The sequence below is a fragment of the Mytilus trossulus genome, chromosome 2, assembly GCF_036588685.1.
Source record: "Mytilus trossulus isolate FHL-02 chromosome 2, PNRI_Mtr1.1.1.hap1, whole genome shotgun sequence".
Lineage (NCBI taxonomy): Eukaryota > Metazoa > Mollusca > Bivalvia > Mytilida > Mytilidae > Mytilus > Mytilus trossulus.
Genome location: NC_086374.1, coordinates 24,811,364 through 24,833,878, shown reverse-complemented (window position 1 = coordinate 24,833,878; position 22,515 = coordinate 24,811,364). Strand labels below are relative to the sequence as shown.

At 36.2% G+C, this 22,515-nt stretch overlaps 4 long non-coding RNA genes across 4 annotated transcripts; all 4 read right to left on the bottom strand.

The window, feature by feature from the left end:
• Window positions 1-5,246: 5,246 nt before the first annotated feature.
• LOC134704988 (uncharacterized) lies at window positions 5,247-7,648 on the bottom strand. The gene is made up of 3 exons (XR_010105455.1): window positions 7,132-7,648; window positions 6,316-6,384; window positions 5,247-5,552 (listed from the first exon to the last, which is right to left on the bottom strand). It is a non-coding gene; the product is annotated as an uncharacterized LOC134704988 (long non-coding RNA).
• Window positions 7,649-11,218: 3,570 nt separating this feature from the next.
• On the bottom strand, window positions 11,219-13,620 carry LOC134704987 (uncharacterized). The gene is made up of 3 exons (XR_010105454.1): window positions 13,104-13,620; window positions 12,288-12,356; window positions 11,219-11,524 (listed from the first exon to the last, which is right to left on the bottom strand). It is a non-coding gene; the product is annotated as an uncharacterized LOC134704987 (long non-coding RNA).
• A 2,834-nt stretch (window positions 13,621-16,454) lies between these two features.
• Window positions 16,455-18,856, bottom strand: LOC134704986 (uncharacterized). Its single transcript, XR_010105453.1, has 3 exons — window positions 18,340-18,856; window positions 17,524-17,592; window positions 16,455-16,760 (listed from the first exon to the last, which is right to left on the bottom strand). It is a non-coding gene; the product is annotated as an uncharacterized LOC134704986 (long non-coding RNA).
• A 994-nt stretch (window positions 18,857-19,850) lies between these two features.
• LOC134704985 (uncharacterized) lies at window positions 19,851-22,252 on the bottom strand. The gene is made up of 3 exons (XR_010105452.1): window positions 21,736-22,252; window positions 20,920-20,988; window positions 19,851-20,156 (listed from the first exon to the last, which is right to left on the bottom strand). It is a non-coding gene; the product is annotated as an uncharacterized LOC134704985 (long non-coding RNA).
• Window positions 22,253-22,515: the final 263 nt, after the last annotated feature.

Here is a 22,515-nt window from a genome sequence, read left to right as displayed (position 1 = left end):
GTGTACCCAAGGTCCTTTTAGTCACGTTTGTATCTACCTATTGACTAAAGGTCTGTTAAATATTAGAAAGATTGAGAGATCAGGGAGCTCTCACCATCACCCTGTGCCCTTTGTCCTAAAATTTTGACATTTTTTGACTAAAAAGTGACAATCTTAGCCCTCCGTAGATATTGAAGATGACGTTTTTCTGGAAACTCCATCTAATACAATCTTTATATATACAGAGTCAATGATGTGGTTGAATTTTATGGACATTGAAGGACCAGGGGGGTCTCAACCTCATTTAAGCGGTCTCGGGTAGGTTTTCGCTATATATTTTGAATATCCAACTGGCACTTTGGGCGCTCCGTAAACATAGAAGACAGGAAGTGTACCCAAGGTCCTTTTAGTCACGTTTGTATCTACCTATTGACTAAAGGTCTGTTAAATATTAGAAAGATTGAGAGATCAGGGAGCTCTCACCATCACCCTGTGCCCTTTGTCCTAAAATTTGGACATTTTTTGACTGAAAAGTGACAATCTTAGCCCTCCGTAGATATTGAAGATGACGTTTTTCTGGAAACTCCATCTAATACAATCTTTATATAAACAGAGTCAATGATGTGGTTGAATTTTATGGACATTGAAGGACCAGGGGGGTCTCAACCTCATTTAAGCGGTCTCGGGTAGGTTTTCGCTATATATTTTGAATATCCAACTGGCACTTTGGGCGCTCCGTAAACATAGAAGACAGGAAGTGTACCCAAGGTCCTTTTAGTCACGTTTGTATCTACCTATTGACTAAAGGTCTGTTAAATATTAGAAAGATTGAGAGATCAGGGAGCTCTCACCATCACCCTGTGCCCTTTGTCCTAAAATTTTGACATTTTTTGACTAAAAAGTGACAACCTTAGCCCTCCGTAGATATTGAAGATGACGTTTTTCTGGAAACTCCATCTAATACAATCTTTATATATACAGAGTCAATGATGTGGTTGAATTTTATGGACATTGAAGGACCAGGGGGGTCTCAACCTCATTTAAGCGGTCTCGGGTAGGTTTTCGCTATATATTTTGAATATCCAACTGGCACTTTGGGCGCTCCGTAAACATAGAAGACAGGAAGTGTACCCAAGGTCCTTTTAGTCACGTTTGTATCTACCTATTGACTAAAGGTCTGTTAAATATTAGAAAGATTGAGAGATCAGGGAGCTCTCACCATCACCCTGTGCCCTTTGTCCTAAAATTTGGACATTTTTTGACTAAAAAGTGACAACCTTAGCCCTCCGTAGATATTGAAGATGACGTTTTTCTGGAAACTCCATCTAATACAATCTTTATATATACAGAGTCAATGATGTGGTTGAATTTTATGGACATTGAAGGACCAGGGGGGTCTCAACCTCATTTAAGCGGTCTCGGGTAGGTTTTCGCTATATATTTTGAATATCCAACTGGCACTTTGGGCGCTCCGTAAACATAGAAGACAGGAAGTGTACCCAAGGTCCTTTTAGTCACGTTTGTATCTACCTATTGACTAAAGGTCTGTTAAATATTAGAAAGATTGAGAGATCAGGGAGCTCTCACCATCACCCTGTGCCCTTTGTCCTAAAATTTGGACATTTTTTGACTAAAAAGTGACAACCTTAGCCCTCCGTAGATATTGAAGATGACGTTTTTCTGGAAACTCCATCTAATACAATCTTTATATATACAGAGTCAATGATGTGGTTGAATTTTATGGACATTGAAGGACCAGGGGGGTCTCAACCTCATTTAAGCGGTCTCGGGTAGGTTTTCGCTATATATTTTGAATATCCAACTGGCACTTTGGGCGCTCCGTAAACATAGAAGACAGGAAGTGTACCCAAGGTCCTTTTAGTCACGTTTGTATCTACCTATTGACTAAAGGTCTGTTAAATATTAGAAAGATTGAGAGATCAGGGAGCTCTCACCATCACCCTGTGCCCTTTGTCCTAAAATTTGGACATTTTTTGACTAAAAAGTGACAACCTTAGCCCTCCGTAGATATTGAAGATGACGTTTTTCTGGAAACTCCATCTAATACAATCTTTATATATACAGAGTCAATGATGTGGTTGAATTTTATGGACATTGAAGGACCAGGGGGGTCTCAACCTCATTTAAGCGGTCTCGGGTAGGTTTTCGCTATATATTTTGAATATCCAACTGGCACTTTGGGCGCTCCGTAAACATAGAAGACAGGAAGTGTACCCAAGGTCCTTTTAGTCACGTTTGTATCTACCTATTGACTAAAGGTCTGTTAAATATTAGAAAGATTGAGAGATCAGGGAGCTCTCACCATCACCCTGTGCCCTTTGTCCTAAAATTTTGACATTTTTTGACTAAAAAGTGACAACCTTAGCCCTCCGTAGATATTGAAGATGACGTTTTTCTGGAAACTCCATCTAATACAATCTTTATATATACAGAGTCAATGATGTGGTTGAATTTTATGGACATTGAAGGACCAGGGGGGTCTCAACCTCATTTAAGCGGTCTCGGGTAGGTTTTCGCTATATATTTTGAATATCCAACTGGCACTTTGGGCGCTCCGTAAACATAGAAGACAGGAAGTGTACCCAAGGTCCTTTTAGTCACGTTTGTATCTACCTATTGACTAAAGGTCTGTTAAATATTAGAAAGATTGAGAGATCAGGGAGCTCTCACCATCACCCTGTGCCCTTTGTCCTAAAATTTGGACATTTTTTGACTGAAAAGTGACAATCTTAGCCCTCCGTAGATATTGAAGATGACGTTTTTCTGGAAACTCCATCTAATACAATCTTTATATATACAGAGTCAATGATGTGGTTGAATTTTATGGACATTGAAGGACCAGGGGGGTCTCAACCTCATTTAAGCGGTCTCGGGTAGGTTTTCGCTATATATTTTGAATATCCAACTGGCACTTTGGGCGCTCCGTAAACATAGAAGACAGGAAGTGTACCCAAGGTCCTTTTAGTCACGTTTGTATCTACCTATTGACTAAAGGTCTGTTAAATATTAGAAAGATTGAGAGATCAGGGAGCTCTCACCATCACCCTGTGCCCTTTGTCCTAAAATTTGGACATTTTTTGACTAAAAAGTGACAACCTTAGCCCTCCGTAGATATTGAAGATGACGTTTTTCTGGAAACTCCATCTAATACAATCTTTATATATACAGAGTCAATGATGTGGTTGAATTTTATGGACATTGAAGGACCAGGGGGGTCTCAACCTCATTTAAGCGGTCTCGGGTAGGTTTTCGCTATATATTTTGAATATCCAACTGGCACTTTGGGCGCTCCGTAAACATAGAAGACAGGAAGTGTACCCAAGGTCCTTTTAGTCACGTTTGTATCTACCTATTGACTAAAGGTCTGTTAAATATTAGAAAGATTGAGAGATCAGGGAGCTCTCACCATCACCCTGTGCCCTTTGTCCTAAAATTTTGACATTTTTTGACTGAAAAGTGACAACCTTAGCCCTCCGTAGATATTGAAGATGACGTTTTTCTGGAAACTCCATCTAATACAATCTTTATATATACAGAGTCAATGATGTGGTTGAATTTTATGGACATTGAAGGACCAGGGGGGTCTCAACCTCATTTAAGCGGTCTCGGGTAGGTTTTCGCTATATATTTTGAATATCCAACTGGCACTTTGGGCGCTCCGTAAACATAGAAGACAGGAAGTGTACCCAAGGTCCTTTTAGTCACGTTTGTATCTACCTATTGACTAAAGGTCTGTTAAATATTAGAAAGATTGAGAGATCAGGGAGCTCTCACCATCACCCTGTGCCCTTTGTCCTAAAATTTGGACATTTTTTGACTGAAAAGTGACAATCTTAGCCCTCCGTAGATATTGAAGATGACGTTTTTCTGGAAACTCCATCTAATACAATCTTTATATATACAGAGTCAATGATGTGGTTGAATTTTATGGACATTGAAGGACCAGGGGGGTCTCAACCTCATTTAAGCGGTCTCGGGTAGGTTTTCGCTATATATTTTGAATATCCAACTGGCACTTTGGGCGCTCCGTAAACATAGAAGACAGGAAGTGTACCCAAGGTCCTTTTAGTCACGTTTGTATCTACCTATTGACTAAAGGTCTGTTAAATATTAGAAAGATTGAGAGATCAGGGAGCTCTCACCATCACCCTGTGCCCTTTGTCCTAAAATTTGGACATTTTTTGACTAAAAAGTGACAACCTTAGCCCTCCGTAGATATTGAAGATGACGTTTTTCTGGAAACTCCATCTAATACAATCTTTATATATACAGAGTCAATGATGTGGTTGAATTTTATGGACATTGAAGGACCAGGGGGGTCTCAACCTCATTTAAGCGGTCTCGGGTAGGTTTTCGCTATATATTTTGAATATCCAACTGGCACTTTGGGCGCTCCGTAAACATAGAAGACAGGAAGTGTACCCAAGGTCCTTTTAGTCACGTTTGTATCTACCTATTGACTAAAGGTCTGTTAAATATTAGAAAGATTGAGAGATCAGGGAGCTCTCACCATCACCCTGTGCCCTTTGTCCTAAAATTTGGACATTTTTTGACTGAAAAGTGACAATCTTAGCCCTCCGTAGATATTGAAGATGACGTTTTTCTGGAAACTCCATCTAATACAATCTTTATATATACAGAGTCAATGATGTGGTTGAATTTTATGGACATTGAAGGACCAGGGGGGTCTCAACCTCATTTAAGCGGTCTCGGGTAGGTTTTCGCTATATATTTTGAATATCCAACTGGCACTTTGGGCGCTCCGTAAACATAGAAGACAGGAAGTGTACCCAAGGTCCTTTTAGTCACGTTTGTATCTACCTATTGACTAAAGGTCTGTTAAATATTAGAAAGATTGAGAGATCAGGGAGCTCTCACCATCACCCTGTGCCCTTTGTCCTAAAATTTGGACATTTTTTGACTAAAAAGTGACAATCTTAGCCCTCCGTAGATATTGAAGATGACGTTTTTCTGGAAACTCCATCTAATACAATCTTTATATATGGGGCAATATGCGCAATTGTTATTCCATAGGCCGTAATGGTAACGTTTTCTTCTGTTGCTCAGCCCATATCGTAAACTTGTATATGTATGATGGCTTGTTTCGAAGCTGAGACATTTTTACATATGTGGTTAAATTTTCGGGGTACGAAGTGTGATTCATTTTTCCGTAATTTAGCAAACCCCGAGTATCCTTTTGCGATGTCGCTCCTCATGGTAAAAAATCCCAATTTTAACACAATAAGTTCTTTGAAATTTTAATACTTTGAACACATTTCATAGCTCCATGGTTTTTACACATTTATTCTGTGTTCCCTTATTTTCTAAATTAACACTAATGGTTCAGCTCAGTTATTTGTTTATCATAGAAATGTGTCAAATATCACTACACAGAGATTTTTTGTTTACACGTGACTTTTGTGTTCCTCATTTCAAGGCGCATTAGGGGTATTGTCCCATATTGAAATCCATAGTTCTGATTTTTCCAAATATTTTTAGGTGATCTTCATCGGTATGACATTCTGAATAAATCTGTGTATTTTTGTCCATTTCTGAAAAAAAATAAAGTCATTTCAGCACTATATGGCAATGACACTTTTATCGCTATATTCATTTATTTTTAATACAACGTGCATGTATAATTAATTTCTTCCAGTATACCTTTACTAGTCAAAACAAGGACAAAACTTCTGATGATAACCTTAAATAACAATACACAGACCCTATTAAAGCATTCTATAACATTTTCTTGTGTCTTAAAGTGCATTTTGACAGAGAAATTATGCAAAAATGTAGATTTCATAAAAAAAAACCCAGCAAAATAACTATTCTTACTAGTGGACATCTGGTATATAATACTGTGGAAACCCCTCAAAACTACTGGGAAAGTCATTCTTATCATGTAATTAGAGTGCAATGAAGTGCAAATTTTCAAAACTTGTCCATTCACATAATTCTATTTGAGAAAAAAAGGCTTTTTACATGTATTTCAGTGAAAACCCTTTATCAGTGAGAAATCCACATGAGGTATTAAAGGAAACATTGTGACATCACACGTATTATGGCGTCATTAAATAATGACAGATCAAAATAGTGCTAATTAGAGTTTGCAGTGTTACATGAGAATCAGTTGACGCAAGATTTAACTCGAAATGTTGAGTCGAAAAGACCAGTAACCAAGCCTTTTCATTTAATAGCAAGACCATAGCAACAGTTTTCATATAAGCATATTTTTAACATACCGACTGTAATTTCATTTGCACAAATACCATAAATTAATAATTTAGAGCTTACCTAATAAATCAAAATGCTTACCAGTTATTCAGGACTTTTTAAAACCTTTAGTTTGTCATCTCATATTTAAAAGTAATGATATGTCTGGAACTGAAATAAGACAAAAAAAATTAACTCAAACTGTGTTATCATTTAATTTAAATACATAAGTATTATTGAGAGAGAAAAATCTAATTCTTGAAAATGTTATCACAAAGAAAGAAAAATGCTTCTCCCTTGTGGCTTAGCCACCTTCATTTAAACTGTTTATATTAGAAGCAATGAGTAGTAGCTAACTAGCTTAATACATGTAGTTGAATAGCAATATTGTGTTCAAGAAGGTTTGACCCTCCCCCTTTTTCACTGAGAAATGACAATATCTTGTGTTTTGCTCGTGTGCATTAACAATAGTAATTCGTGATTTTCTTAATACATGTACATGTTTTTTTTCTGTTTATTTGCATATGATATCTACTGACCAGGGTCAAATCATTGGATAAAAGCACATGTATGATGTATCTCACTTTACTCGTGTGAAGTGTGTTATCTCCCTTGATTATAAGCTATTCCTGTAGACCAGAGTGATAATTGCATAACAAAGACTATATTGTGTCATGTTTACTTACAATTTATTTATATTACATGTAAGTTTTTTCTTGCCTTTTTCAATTGAATAAACAATTCATTTCGGATCTCTCGGGGGTAAACAAAGTTATGACTGTGCCTAAAAAAAGAGTGCAGCCCCGTGCCAGTAATGCATTTAAAAGTGAAAATTTTATTGAATTTTTGCTGTTCTTTATCAATAATATTTATCTGAAATCATTTATGATAACTAGGTATAAATAAAAAACTACTAACCATCATTTTAACAATTTTCTGTGGTGTACAAGGTGAAATTAGCTTAAGACATCTCTGGATCCTAGCTCACAAGATGGGGCAATATGCGCAATTGTTATTCCATAGGCCGTAATGGTAACGTTTTCTTCTGTTGCTCAGCCTATATCGTAAACTTGTATATGTATGATGGCTTGTTTCGAAGCTGAGACATTTTTACATATGTGGTTAAATTTTCGGGGTACGAAGTGTGATTCATTTTTCCGTAATTTAGCAAACCCCGAGTATCCTTTTGCGATGTCGCTCCTCATGGTAAAAAATCCCAATTTTAACACAATAAGTTCTTTGAAATTTTAATACTTTGAACACATTTCATAGCTCCATGGTTTTTACACATTTATTCTGTGTTCCCTTATTTTCTAAATTAACACTAATGGTTCAGCTCAGTTATTTGTTTATCATAGAAATGTGTCAAATATCACTACACAGAGATTTTTTGTTTACACGTGACTTTTGTGTTCCTCATTTCAAGGCGCATTAGGGGTATTGTCCCATATACAGAGTCAATGATGTGGTTGAATTTTATGGACATTGAAGGACCAGGGGGGTCTCAACCTCATTTAAGCGGTCTCGGGTAGGTTTTCGCTATATATTTTGAATATCCAACTGGCACTTTGGGCGCTCCGTAAACATAGAAGACAGGAAGTGTACCCAAGGTCCTTTTAGTCACGTTTGTATCTACCTATTGACTAAAGGTCTGTTAAATATTAGAAAGATTGAGAGATCAGGGAGCTCTCACCATCACCCTGTGCCCTTTGTCCTAAAATTTGGACATTTTTTGACTAAAAAGTGACAACCTTAGCCCTCCGTAGATATTGAAGATGACGTTTTTCTGGAAACTCCATCTAATACAATCTTTATATATACAGAGTCAATGATGTGGTTGAATTTTATGGACATTGAAGGACCAGGGGGGTCTCAACCTCATTTAAGCGGTCTCGGGTAGGTTTTCGCTATATATTTTGAATATCCAACTGGCACTTTGGGCGCTCCGTAAACATAGAAGACAGGAAGTGTACCCAAGGTCCTTTTAGTCACGTTTGTATCTACCTATTGACTAAAGGTCTGTTAAATATTAGAAAGATTGAGAGATCAGGGAGCTCTCACCATCACCCTGTGCCCTTTGTCCTAAAATTTTGACATTTTTTGACTAAAAAGTGACAACCTTAGCCCTCCGTAGATATTGAAGATGACGTTTTTCTGGAAACTCCATCTAATACAATCTTTATATATACAGAGTCAATGATGTGGTTGAATTTTATGGACATTGAAGGACCAGGGGGGTCTCAACCTCATTTAAGCGGTCTCGGGTAGGTTTTCGCTATATATTTTGAATATCCAACTGGCACTTTGGGCGCTCCGTAAACATAGAAGACAGGAAGTGTACCCAAGGTCCTTTTAGTCACGTTTGTATCTACCTATTGACTAAAGGTCTGTTAAATATTAGAAAGATTGAGAGATCAGGGAGCTCTCACCATCACCCTGTGCCCTTTGTCCTAAAATTTGGACATTTTTTGACTGAAAAGTGACAATCTTAGCCCTCCGTAGATATTGAAGATGACGTTTTTCTGGAAACTCCATCTAATACAATCTTTATATATACAGAGTCAATGATGTGGTTGAATTTTATGGACATTGAAGGACCAGGGGGGTCTCAACCTCATTTAAGCGGTCTCGGGTAGGTTTTCGCTATATATTTTGAATATCCAACTGGCACTTTGGGCGCTCCGTAAACATAGAAGACAGGAAGTGTACCCAAGGTCCTTTTAGTCACGTTTGTATCTACCTATTGACTAAAGGTCTGTTAAATATTAGAAAGATTGAGAGATCAGGGAGCTCTCACCATCACCCTGTGCCCTTTGTCCTAAAATTTGGACATTTTTTGACTAAAAAGTGACAACCTTAGCCCTCCGTAGATATTGAAGATGACGTTTTTCTGGAAACTCCATCTAATACAATCTTTATATATACAGAGTCAATGATGTGGTTGAATTTTATGGACATTGAAGGACCAGGGGGGTCTCAACCTCATTTAAGCGGTCTCGGGTAGGTTTTCGCTATATATTTTGAATATCCAACTGGCACTTTGGGCGCTCCGTAAACATAGAAGACAGGAAGTGTACCCAAGGTCCTTTTAGTCACGTTTGTATCTACCTATTGACTAAAGGTCTGTTAAATATTAGAAAGATTGAGAGATCAGGGAGCTCTCACCATCACCCTGTGCCCTTTGTCCTAAAATTTTGACATTTTTTGACTGAAAAGTGACAACCTTAGCCCTCCGTAGATATTGAAGATGACGTTTTTCTGGAAACTCCATCTAATACAATCTTTATATATACAGAGTCAATGATGTGGTTGAATTTTATGGACATTGAAGGACCAGGGGGGTCTCAACCTCATTTAAGCGGTCTCGGGTAGGTTTTCGCTATATATTTTGAATATCCAACTGGCACTTTGGGCGCTCCGTAAACATAGAAGACAGGAAGTGTACCCAAGGTCCTTTTAGTCACGTTTGTATCTACCTATTGACTAAAGGTCTGTTAAATATTAGAAAGATTGAGAGATCAGGGAGCTCTCACCATCACCCTGTGCCCTTTGTCCTAAAATTTGGACATTTTTTGACTGAAAAGTGACAATCTTAGCCCTCCGTAGATATTGAAGATGACGTTTTTCTGGAAACTCCATCTAATACAATCTTTATATATACAGAGTCAATGATGTGGTTGAATTTTATGGACATTGAAGGACCAGGGGGGTCTCAACCTCATTTAAGCGGTCTCGGGTAGGTTTTCGCTATATATTTTGAATATCCAACTGGCACTTTGGGCGCTCCGTAAACATAGAAGACAGGAAGTGTACCCAAGGTCCTTTTAGTCACGTTTGTATCTACCTATTGACTAAAGGTCTGTTAAATATTAGAAAGATTGAGAGATCAGGGAGCTCTCACCATCACCCTGTGCCCTTTGTCCTAAAATTTGGACATTTTTTGACTAAAAAGTGACAACCTTAGCCCTCCGTAGATATTGAAGATGACGTTTTTCTGGAAACTCCATCTAATACAATCTTTATATATACAGAGTCAATGATGTGGTTGAATTTTATGGACATTGAAGGACCAGGGGGGTCTCAACCTCATTTAAGCGGTCTCGGGTAGGTTTTCGCTATATATTTTGAATATCCAACTGGCACTTTGGGCGCTCCGTAAACATAGAAGACAGGAAGTGTACCCAAGGTCCTTTTAGTCACGTTTGTATCTACCTATTGACTAAAGGTCTGTTAAATATTAGAAAGATTGAGAGATCAGGGAGCTCTCACCATCACCCTGTGCCCTTTGTCCTAAAATTTGGACATTTTTTGACTGAAAAGTGACAATCTTAGCCCTCCGTAGATATTGAAGATGACGTTTTTCTGGAAACTCCATCTAATACAATCTTTATATATACAGAGTCAATGATGTGGTTGAATTTTATGGACATTGAAGGACCAGGGGGGTCTCAACCTCATTTAAGCGGTCTCGGGTAGGTTTTCGCTATATATTTTGAATATCCAACTGGCACTTTGGGCGCTCCGTAAACATAGAAGACAGGAAGTGTACCCAAGGTCCTTTTAGTCACGTTTGTATCTACCTATTGACTAAAGGTCTGTTAAATATTAGAAAGATTGAGAGATCAGGGAGCTCTCACCATCACCCTGTGCCCTTTGTCCTAAAATTTGGACATTTTTTGACTAAAAAGTGACAATCTTAGCCCTCCGTAGATATTGAAGATGACGTTTTTCTGGAAACTCCATCTAATACAATCTTTATATATGGGGCAATATGCGCAATTGTTATTCCATAGGCCGTAATGGTAACGTTTTCTTCTGTTGCTCAGCCCATATCGTAAACTTGTATATGTATGATGGCTTGTTTCGAAGCTGAGACATTTTTACATATGTGGTTAAATTTTCGGGGTACGAAGTGTGATTCATTTTTCCGTAATTTAGCAAACCCCGAGTATCCTTTTGCGATGTCGCTCCTCATGGTAAAAAATCCCAATTTTAACACAATAAGTTCTTTGAAATTTTAATACTTTGAACACATTTCATAGCTCCATGGTTTTTACACATTTATTCTGTGTTCCCTTATTTTCTAAATTAACACTAATGGTTCAGCTCAGTTATTTGTTTATCATAGAAATGTGTCAAATATCACTACACAGAGATTTTTTGTTTACACGTGACTTTTGTGTTCCTCATTTCAAGGCGCATTAGGGGTATTGTCCCATATTGAAATCCATAGTTCTGATTTTTCCAAATATTTTTAGGTGATCTTCATCGGTATGACATTCTGAATAAATCTGTGTATTTTTGTCCATTTCTGAAAAAAAATAAAGTCATTTCAGCACTATATGGCAATGACACTTTTATCGCTATATTCATTTATTTTTAATACAACGTGCATGTATAATTAATTTCTTCCAGTATACCTTTACTAGTCAAAACAAGGACAAAACTTCTGATGATAACCTTAAATAACAATACACAGACCCTATTAAAGCATTCTATAACATTTTCTTGTGTCTTAAAGTGCATTTTGACAGAGAAATTATGCAAAAATGTAGATTTCATAAAAAAAAACCCAGCAAAATAACTATTCTTACTAGTGGACATCTGGTATATAATACTGTGGAAACCCCTCAAAACTACTGGGAAAGTCATTCTTATCATGTAATTAGAGTGCAATGAAGTGCAAATTTTCAAAACTTGTCCATTCACATAATTCTATTTGAGAAAAAAAGGCTTTTTACATGTATTTCAGTGAAAACCCTTTATCAGTGAGAAATCCACATGAGGTATTAAAGGAAACATTGTGACATCACACGTATTATGGCGTCATTAAATAATGACAGATCAAAATAGTGCTAATTAGAGTTTGCAGTGTTACATGAGAATCAGTTGACGCAAGATTTAACTCGAAATGTTGAGTCGAAAAGACCAGTAACCAAGCCTTTTCATTTAATAGCAAGACCATAGCAACAGTTTTCATATAAGCATATTTTTAACATACCGACTGTAATTTCATTTGCACAAATACCATAAATTAATAATTTAGAGCTTACCTAATAAATCAAAATGCTTACCAGTTATTCAGGACTTTTTAAAACCTTTAGTTTGTCATCTCATATTTAAAAGTAATGATATGTCTGGAACTGAAATAAGACAAAAAAAATTAACTCAAACTGTGTTATCATTTAATTTAAATACATAAGTATTATTGAGAGAGAAAAATCTAATTCTTGAAAATGTTATCACAAAGAAAGAAAAATGCTTCTCCCTTGTGGCTTAGCCACCTTCATTTAAACTGTTTATATTAGAAGCAATGAGTAGTAGCTAACTAGCTTAATACATGTAGTTGAATAGCAATATTGTGTTCAAGAAGGTTTGACCCTCCCCCTTTTTCACTGAGAAATGACAATATCTTGTGTTTTGCTCGTGTGCATTAACAATAGTAATTCGTGATTTTCTTAATACATGTACATGTTTTTTTTCTGTTTATTTGCATATGATATCTACTGACCAGGGTCAAATCATTGGATAAAAGCACATGTATGATGTATCTCACTTTACTCGTGTGAAGTGTGTTATCTCCCTTGATTATAAGCTATTCCTGTAGACCAGAGTGATAATTGCATAACAAAGACTATATTGTGTCATGTTTACTTACAATTTATTTATATTACATGTAAGTTTTTTCTTGCCTTTTTCAATTGAATAAACAATTCATTTCGGATCTCTCGGGGGTAAACAAAGTTATGACTGTGCCTAAAAAAAGAGTGCAGCCCCGTGCCAGTAATGCATTTAAAAGTGAAAATTTTATTGAATTTTTGCTGTTCTTTATCAATAATATTTATCTGAAATCATTTATGATAACTAGGTATAAATAAAAAACTACTAACCATCATTTTAACAATTTTCTGTGGTGTACAAGGTGAAATTAGCTTAAGACATCTCTGGATCCTAGCTCACAAGATGGGGCAATATGCGCAATTGTTATTCCATAGGCCGTAATGGTAACGTTTTCTTCTGTTGCTCAGCCTATATCGTAAACTTGTATATGTATGATGGCTTGTTTCGAAGCTGAGACATTTTTACATATGTGGTTAAATTTTCGGGGTACGAAGTGTGATTCATTTTTCCGTAATTTAGCAAACCCCGAGTATCCTTTTGCGATGTCGCTCCTCATGGTAAAAAATCCCAATTTTAACACAATAAGTTCTTTGAAATTTTAATACTTTGAACACATTTCATAGCTCCATGGTTTTTACACATTTATTCTGTGTTCCCTTATTTTCTAAATTAACACTAATGGTTCAGCTCAGTTATTTGTTTATCATAGAAATGTGTCAAATATCACTACACAGAGATTTTTTGTTTACACGTGACTTTTGTGTTCCTCATTTCAAGGCGCATTAGGGGTATTGTCCCATATACAGAGTCAATGATGTGGTTGAATTTTATGGACATTGAAGGACCAGGGGGGTCTCAACCTCATTTAAGCGGTCTCGGGTAGGTTTTCGCTATATATTTTGAATATCCAACTGGCACTTTGGGCGCTCCGTAAACATAGAAGACAGGAAGTGTACCCAAGGTCCTTTTAGTCACGTTTGTATCTACCTATTGACTAAAGGTCTGTTAAATATTAGAAAGATTGAGAGATCAGGGAGCTCTCACCATCACCCTGTGCCCTTTGTCCTAAAATTTGGACATTTTTTGACTAAAAAGTGACAACCTTAGCCCTCCGTAGATATTGAAGATGACGTTTTTCTGGAAACTCCATCTAATACAATCTTTATATATACAGAGTCAATGATGTGGTTGAATTTTATGGACATTGAAGGACCAGGGGGGTCTCAACCTCATTTAAGCGGTCTCGGGTAGGTTTTCGCTATATATTTTGAATATCCAACTGGCACTTTGGGCGCTCCGTAAACATAGAAGACAGGAAGTGTACCCAAGGTCCTTTTAGTCACGTTTGTATCTACCTATTGACTAAAGGTCTGTTAAATATTAGAAAGATTGAGAGATCAGGGAGCTCTCACCATCACCCTGTGCCCTTTGTCCTAAAATTTTGACATTTTTTGACTAAAAAGTGACAACCTTAGCCCTCCGTAGATATTGAAGATGACGTTTTTCTGGAAACTCCATCTAATACAATCTTTATATATACAGAGTCAATGATGTGGTTGAATTTTATGGACATTGAAGGACCAGGGGGGTCTCAACCTCATTTAAGCGGTCTCGGGTAGGTTTTCGCTATATATTTTGAATATCCAACTGGCACTTTGGGCGCTCCGTAAACATAGAAGACAGGAAGTGTACCCAAGGTCCTTTTAGTCACGTTTGTATCTACCTATTGACTAAAGGTCTGTTAAATATTAGAAAGATTGAGAGATCAGGGAGCTCTCACCATCACCCTGTGCCCTTTGTCCTAAAATTTGGACATTTTTTGACTGAAAAGTGACAATCTTAGCCCTCCGTAGATATTGAAGATGACGTTTTTCTGGAAACTCCATCTAATACAATCTTTATATATACAGAGTCAATGATGTGGTTGAATTTTATGGACATTGAAGGACCAGGGGGGTCTCAACCTCATTTAAGCGGTCTCGGGTAGGTTTTCGCTATATATTTTGAATATCCAACTGGCACTTTGGGCGCTCCGTAAACATAGAAGACAGGAAGTGTACCCAAGGTCCTTTTAGTCACGTTTGTATCTACCTATTGACTAAAGGTCTGTTAAATATTAGAAAGATTGAGAGATCAGGGAGCTCTCACCATCACCCTGTGCCCTTTGTCCTAAAATTTGGACATTTTTTGACTGAAAAGTGACAATCTTAGCCCTCCGTAGATATTGAAGATGACGTTTTTCTGGAAACTCCATCTAATACAATCTTTATATATACAGAGTCAATGATGTGGTTGAATTTTATGGACATTGAAGGACCAGGGGGGTCTCAACCTCATTTAAGCGGTCTCGGGTAGGTTTTCGCTATATATTTTGAATATCCAACTGGCACTTTGGGCGCTCCGTAAACATAGAAGACAGGAAGTGTACCCAAGGTCCTTTTAGTCACGTTTGTATCTACCTATTGACTAAAGGTCTGTTAAATATTAGAAAGATTGAGAGATCAGGGAGCTCTCACCATCACCCTGTGCCCTTTGTCCTAAAATTTGGACATTTTTTGACTAAAAAGTGACAACCTTAGCCCTCCGTAGATATTGAAGATGACGTTTTTCTGGAAACTCCATCTAATACAATCTTTATATATACAGAGTCAATGATGTGGTTGAATTTTATGGACATTGAAGGACCAGGGGGGTCTCAACCTCATTTAAGCGGTCTCGGGTAGGTTTTCGCTATATATTTTGAATATCCAACTGGCACTTTGGGCGCTCCGTAAACATAGAAGACAGGAAGTGTACCCAAGGTCCTTTTAGTCACGTTTGTATCTACCTATTGACTAAAGGTCTGTTAAATATTAGAAAGATTGAGAGATCAGGGAGCTCTCACCATCACCCTGTGCCCTTTGTCCTAAAATTTGGACATTTTTTGACTGAAAAGTGACAATCTTAGCCCTCCGTAGATATTGAAGATGACGTTTTTCTGGAAACTCCATCTAATACAATCTTTATATATACAGAGTCAATGATGTGGTTGAATTTTATGGACATTGAAGGACCAGGGGGGTCTCAACCTCATTTAAGCGGTCTCGGGTAGGTTTTCGCTATATATTTTGAATATCCAACTGGCACTTTGGGCGCTCCGTAAACATAGAAGACAGGAAGTGTACCCAAGGTCCTTTTAGTCACGTTTGTATCTACCTATTGACTAAAGGTCTGTTAAATATTAGAAAGATTGAGAGATCAGGGAGCTCTCACCATCACCCTGTGCCCTTTGTCCTAAAATTTGGACATTTTTTGACTAAAAAGTGACAATCTTAGCCCTCCGTAGATATTGAAGATGACGTTTTTCTGGAAACTCCATCTAATACAATCTTTATATATGGGGCAATATGCGCAATTGTTATTCCATAGGCCGTAATGGTAACGTTTTCTTCTGTTGCTCAGCCCATATCGTAAACTTGTATATGTATGATGGCTTGTTTCGAAGCTGAGACATTTTTACATATGTGGTTAAATTTTCGGGGTACGAAGTGTGATTCATTTTTCCGTAATTTAGCAAACCCCGAGTATCCTTTTGCGATGTCGCTCCTCATGGTAAAAAATCCCAATTTTAACACAATAAGTTCTTTGAAATTTTAATACTTTGAACACATTTCATAGCTCCATGGTTTTTACACATTTATTCTGTGTTCCCTTATTTTCTAAATTAACACTAATGGTTCAGCTCAGTTATTTGTTTATCATAGAAATGTGTCAAATATCACTACACAGAGATTTTTTGTTTACACGTGACTTTTGTGTTCCTCATTTCAAGGCGCATTAGGGGTATTGTCCCATATTGAAATCCATAGTTCTGATTTTTCCAAATATTTTTAGGTGATCTTCATCGGTATGACATTCTGAATAAATCTGTGTATTTTTGTCCATTTCTGAAAAAAAATAAAGTCATTTCAGCACTATATGGCAATGACACTTTTATCGCTATATTCATTTATTTTTAATACAACGTGCATGTATAATTAATTTCTTCCAGTATACCTTTACTAGTCAAAACAAGGACAAAACTTCTGATGATAACCTTAAATAACAATACACAGACCCTATTAAAGCATTCTATAACATTTTCTTGTGTCTTAAAGTGCATTTTGACAGAGAAATTATGCAAAAATGTAGATTTCATAAAAAAAAACCCAGCAAAATAACTATTCTTACTAGTGGACATCTGGTATATAATACTGTGGAAACCCCTCAAAACTACTGGGAAAGTCATTCTTATCATGTAATTAGAGTGCAATGAAGTGCAAATTTTCAAAACTTGTCCATTCACATAATTCTATTTGAGAAAAAAAGGCTTTTTACATGTATTTCAGTGAAAACCCTTTATCAGTGAGAAATCCACATGAGGTATTAAAGGAAACATTGTGACATCACACGTATTATGGCGTCATTAAATAATGACAGATCAAAATAGTGCTAATTAGAGTTTGCAGTGTTACATGAGAATCAGTTGACGCAAGATTTAACTCGAAATGTTGAGTCGAAAAGACCAGTAACCAAGCCTTTTCATTTAATAGCAAGACCATAGCAACAGTTTTCATATAAGCATATTTTTAACATACCGACTGTAATTTCATTTGCACAAATACCATAAATTAATAATTTAGAGCTTACCTAATAAATCAAAATGCTTACCAGTTATTCAGGACTTTTTAAAACCTTTAGTTTGTCATCTCATATTTAAAAGTAATGATATGTCTGGAACTGAAATAAGACAAAAAAAATTAACTCAAACTGTGTTATCATTTAATTTAAATACATAAGTATTATTGAGAGAGAAAAATCTAATTCTTGAAAATGTTATCACAAAGAAAGAAAAATGCTTCTCCCTTGTGGCTTAGCCACCTTCATTTAAACTGTTTATATTAGAAGCAATGAGTAGTAGCTAACTAGCTTAATACATGTAGTTGAATAGCAATATTGTGTTCAAGAAGGTTTGACCCTCCCCCTTTTTCACTGAGAAATGACAATATCTTGTGTTTTGCTCGTGTGCATTAACAATAGTAATTCGTGATTTTCTTAATACATGTACATGTTTTTTTTCTGTTTATTTGCATATGATATCTACTGACCAGGGTCAAATCATTGGATAAAAGCACATGTATGATGTATCTCACTTTACTCGTGTGAAGTGTGTTATCTCCCTTGATTATAAGCTATTCCTGTAGACCAGAGTGATAATTGCATAACAAAGACTATATTGTGTCATGTTTACTTACAATTTATTTATATTACATGTAAGTTTTTTCTTGCCTTTTTCAATTGAATAAACAATTCATTTCGGATCTCTCGGGGGTAAACAAAGTTATGACTGTGCCTAAAAAAAGAGTGCAGCCCCGTGCCAGTAATGCATTTAAAAGTGAAAATTTTATTGAATTTTTGCTGTTCTTTATCAATAATATTTATCTGAAATCATTTATGATAACTAGGTATAAATAAAAAACTACTAACCATCATTTTAACAATTTTCTGTGGTGTACAAGGTGAAATTAGCTTAAGACATCTCTGGATCCTAGCTCACAAGATGGGGCAATATGCGCAATTGTTATTCCATAGGCCGTAATGGTAACGTTTTCTTCTGTTGCTCAGCCTATATCGTAAACTTGTATATGTATGATGGCTTGTTTCGAAGCTGAGACATTTTTACATATGTGGTTAAATTTTCGGGGTACGAAGTGTGATTCATTTTTCCGTAATTTAGCAAACCCCGAGTATCCTTTTGCGATGTCGCTCCTCATGGTAAAAAATCCCAATTTTAACACAATAAGTTCTTTGAAATTTTAATACTTTGAACACATTTCATAGCTCCATGGTTTTTACACATTTATTCTGTGTTCCCTTATTTTCTAAATTAACACTAATGGTTCAGCTCAGTTATTTGTTTATCATAGAAATGTGTCAAATATCACTACACAGAGATTTTTTGTTTACACGTGACTTTTGTGTTCCTCATTTCAAGGCGCATTAGGGGTATTGTCCCATATACAGAGTCAATGATGTGGTTGAATTTTATGGACATTGAAGGACCAGGGGGGTCTCAACCTCATTTAAGCGGTCTCGGGTAGGTTTTCGCTATATATTTTGAATATCCAACTGGCACTTTGGGCGCTCCGTAAACATAGAAGACAGGAAGTGTACCCAAGGTCCTTTTAGTCACGTTTGTATCTACCTATTGACTAAAGGTCTGTTAAATATTAGAAAGATTGAGAGATCAGGGAGCTCTCACCATCACCCTGTGCCCTTTGTCCTAAAATTTGGACATTTTTTGACTGAAAAGTGACAATCTTAGCCCTCCGTAGATATTGAAGATGACGTTTTTCTGGAAACTCCATCTAATACAATCTTTATATATACAGAGTCAATGATGTGGTTGAATTTTATGGACATTGAAGGACCAGGGGGGTCTCAACCTCATTTAAGCGGTCTCGGGTAGGTTTTCGCTATATATTTTGAATATCCAACTGGCACTTTGGGCGCTCCGTAAACATAGAAGACAGGAAGTGTACCCAAGGTCCTTTTAGTCACGTTTGTATCTACCTATTGACTAAAGGTCTGTTAAATATTAGAAAGATTGAGAGATCAGGGAGCTCTCACCATCACCCTGTGCCCTTTGTCCTAAAATTTGGACATTTTTTGACTAAAAAGTGACAATCTTAGCCCTCCGTAGATATTGAAGATGACGTTTTTCTGGAAACTCCATCTAATACAATCTTTATATATGGGGCAATATGCGCAATTGTTATTCCATAGGCCGTAATGGTAACGTTTTCTTCTGTTGCTCAGCCCATATCGTAAACTTGTATATGTATGATGGCTTGTTTCGAAGCTGAGACATTTTTACATATGTGGTTAAATTTTCGGGGTACGAAGTGTGATTCATTTTTCCGTAATTTAGCAAACCCCGAGTATCCTTTTGCGATGTCGCTCCTCATGGTAAAAAATCCCAATTTTAACACAATAAGTTCTTTGAAATTTTAATACTTTGAACACATTTCATAGCTCCATGGTTTTTACACATTTATTCTGTGTTCCCTTATTTTCTAAATTAACACTAATGGTTCAGCTCAGTTATTTGTTTATCATAGAAATGTGTCAAATATCACTACACAGAGATTTTTTGTTTACACGTGACTTTTGTGTTCCTCATTTCAAGGCGCATTAGGGGTATTGTCCCATATTGAAATCCATAGTTCTGATTTTTCCAAATATTTTTAGGTGATCTTCATCGGTATGACATTCTGAATAAATCTGTGTATTTTTGTCCATTTCTGAAAAAAAATAAAGTCATTTCAGCACTATATGGCAATGACACTTTTATCGCTATATTCATTTATTTTTAATACAACGTGCATGTATAATTAATTTCTTCCAGTATACCTTTACTAGTCAAAACAAGGACAAAACTTCTGATGATAACCTTAAATAACAATACACAGACCCTATTAAAGCATTCTATAACATTTTCTTGTGTCTTAAAGTGCATTTTGACAGAGAAATTATGCAAAAATGTAGATTTCATAAAAAAAAACCCAGCAAAATAACTATTCTTACTAGTGGACATCTGGTATATAATACTGTGGAAACCCCTCAAAACTACTGGGAAAGTCATTCTTATCATGTAATTAGAGTGCAATGAAGTGCAAATTTTCAAAACTTGTCCATTCACATAATTCTATTTGAGAAAAAAAGGCTTTTTACATGTATTTCAGTGAAAACCCTTTATCAGTGAGAAATCCACATGAGGTATTAAAGGAAACATTGTGACATCACACGTATTATGGCGTCATTAAATAATGACAGATCAAAATAGTGCTAATTAGAGTTTGCAGTGTTACATGAGAATCAGTTGACGCAAGATTTAACTCGAAATGTTGAGTCGAAAAGACCAGTAACCAAGCCTTTTCATTTAATAGCAAGACCATAGCAACAGTTTTCATATAAGCATATTTTTAACATACCGACTGTAATTTCATTTGCACAAATACCATAAATTAATAATTTAGAGCTTACCTAATAAATCAAAATGCTTACCAGTTATTCAGGACTTTTTAAAACCTTTAGTTTGTCATCTCATATTTAAAAGTAATGATATGTCTGGAACTGAAATAAGACAAAAAAAATTAACTCAAACTGTGTTATCATTTAATTTAAATACATAAGTATTATTGAGAGAGAAAAATCTAATTCTTGAAAATGTTATCACAAAGAAAGAAAAATGCTTCTCCCTTGTGGCTTAGCCACCTTCATTTAAACTGTTTATATTAGAAGCAATGAGTAGTAGCTAACTAGCTTAATACATGTAGTTGAATAGCAATATTGTGTTCAAGAAGGTTTGACCCTCCCCCTTTTTCACTGAGAAATGACAATATCTTGTGTTTTGCTCGTGTGCATTAACAATAGTAATTCGTGATTTTCTTAATACATGTACATGTTTTTTTTCTGTTTATTTGCATATGATATCTACTGACCAGGGTCAAATCATTGGATAAAAGCACATGTATGATGTATCTCACTTTACTCGTGTGAAGTGTGTTATCTCCCTTGATTATAAGCTATTCCTGTAGACCAGAGTGATAATTGCATAACAAAGACTATATTGTGTCATGTTTACTTACAATTTATTTATATTACATGTAAGTTTTTTCTTGCCTTTTTCAATTGAATAAACAATTCATTTCGGATCTCTCGGGGGTAAACAAAGTTATGACTGTGCCTAAAAAAAGAGTGCAGCCCCGTGCCAGTAATGCATTTAAAAGTGAAAATTTTATTGAATTTTTGCTGTTCTTTATCAATAATATTTATCTGAAATCATTTATGATAACTAGGTATAAATAAAAAACTACTAACCATCATTTTAACAATTTTCTGTGGTGTACAAGGTGAAATTAGCTTAAGACATCTCTGGATCCTAGCTCACAAGATGGGGCAATATGCGCAATTGTTATTCCATAGGCCGTAATGGTAACGTTTTCTTCTGTTGCTCAGCCTATATCGTAAACTTGTATATGTATGATGGCTTGTTTCGAAGCTGAGACATTTTTACATATGTGGTTAAATTTTCGGGGTACGAAGTGTGATTCATTTTTCCGTAATTTAGCAAACCCCGAGTATCCTTTTGCGATGTCGCTCCTCATGGTAAAAAATCCCAATTTTAACACAATAAGTTCTTTGAAATTTTAATACTTTGAACACATTTCATAGCTCCATGGTTTTTACACATTTATTCTGTGTTCCCTTATTTTCTAAATTAACACTAATGGTTCAGCTCAGTTATTTGTTTATCATAGAAATGTGTCAAATATCACTACACAGAGATTTTTTGTTTACACGTGACTTTTGTGTTCCTCATTTCAAGGCGCATTAGGGGTATTGTCCCATATACAGAGTCAATGATGTGGTTGAATTTTATGGACATTGAAGGACCAGGGGGGTCTCAACCTCATTTAAGCGGTCTCGGGTAGGTTTTCGCTATATATTTTGAATATCCAACTGGCACTTTGGGCGCTCCGTAAACATAGAAGACAGGAAGTGTACCCAAGGTCCTTTTAGTCACGTTTGTATCTACCTATTGACTAAAGGTCTGTTAAATATTAGAAAGATTGAGAGATCAGGGAGCTCTCACCATCA